Source organism: Silene latifolia, chromosome 6, assembly GCF_048544455.1.
Source record: "Silene latifolia isolate original U9 population chromosome 6, ASM4854445v1, whole genome shotgun sequence".
Taxonomy (NCBI): Eukaryota; Viridiplantae; Streptophyta; class Magnoliopsida; order Caryophyllales; family Caryophyllaceae; genus Silene; species Silene latifolia.
Window position 1 is genome coordinate 124,115,471 of NC_133531.1, and position 1,364 is coordinate 124,116,834.

A 1,364-nucleotide genomic window follows, 5' to 3' on the forward strand; every position below is an offset into this window, starting at 1 on the left:
TGAGGCTTCTTCAAGTCTAGCCATAGCTTTTTCAAACTTCAAATTGATGGTATCAATGTGAGCACTAAGTTGAGCACCCAATTGAGTAATGGAGTCCACTTCATGCTTTCCTCCTCTAGTAGCCTTGTGAGGTCTACTATATTGTGAGTTATGGACCGCCATTTCCTCAATTTTATTCCAAGTTTGATTGTCATCAACTTCGGTGAACATTCCATTTGATTCCATGTTGAGAATGTTCCTTGAATCTTCATAAAGACCGTTCCAAAATTGTTGTACCAAGAACCACTCGCTAAGTCCATGGTGAGGACATGAGCGACAAATTCCCTTAAATCGCTCCCAAGCTTCATACAAAGATTCTTCATCCCTTTGCTTAAAACCCGTAATTTGAGCTCTTAGCATGTTAGTCTTTTCCGGTAGATAGAACTTTTTGTAGAAAGCTAGAGCCAACTTTTTCCAAGAATCAATTCCGAGAGTAGCCTTATCAAGGCCTTTCAACCATTGTTTCGCGGTGCCAATTAGAGAAAAAGGAAATAAGACCCATCGAATTTGGTCTTGAGTTACACCGGTTTGAGAAATCGCATCACAATAGTCACAAAAAGTCTCCATATGAGAGTGAGGGTCTTCACTAGGCATCTCCCCAAATTGGCTTCTTTCGACTAATTGGATAAATGCGGATTTGGCAATAAAATTTCCGGTTAGATGTTGTGGTGTGGGAGTACCATTGGGTGGGTTCTCCTCGGTGGGTACGGAATGTGATGAAAACTTAGGCATTGTGGGTTGATTTTGTGTTGTATTTTGTGTTGGGTTCTCCTCACCTTCTCTTGCAAAAGGGTTGATGAACTCAATAGTTGGTTGAATATCTACAACCTCACCAATACCTCTCAAATTTCTCCTAGCAAGTCTTCTATTGGTTGTCAAAGTTCTTTCAATTTCGCGATCAAAGGGTAACAAGTCACCTTGTGACCTTCTAGACATGCAAAATATCAAACAACTCGAAAACAATTAGAACAAACCTTGAGGAGTTTTACTTCCCCAAGGCAAAGAAAGACACAACTAATAACAATATAAGAAAATCTAAATCAAGTTAACACCGTCTCCGGCAACGGCGCCATTTTTGGTGGGATATACTATATCTTTTTGGTAACTTGTCGTTAGGAGCACCTAGACCAAAACACAATTTATAGCTTCACAAACAACTCTACAATTAGTAAAGAGGCAAGTAAAGGTCGGATCCCAAGGGACGGGAATTTAGATGAGATTTCTATTGCAACTAGTGGTGTCTTAGGGGTGTCACAATTGGGGTTGATGTAGAAGTTCACTAAACTAAATAGCAATGAAAGTAAACAAGCAAGATGAATTAAAAG

General features: G+C 39.7%; 1 non-coding gene across 1 annotated transcript; it reads left to right on the forward strand.

The window, feature by feature from the left end:
* The first annotated feature begins 292 nt into the window (after window positions 1–292).
* Window positions 293–399, forward strand: LOC141589126 (small nucleolar RNA R71). Its single transcript, XR_012520076.1, has one exon. It is a non-coding gene; the product is annotated as a small nucleolar RNA R71 (small nucleolar RNA).
* Window positions 400–1,364: the final 965 nt, after the last annotated feature.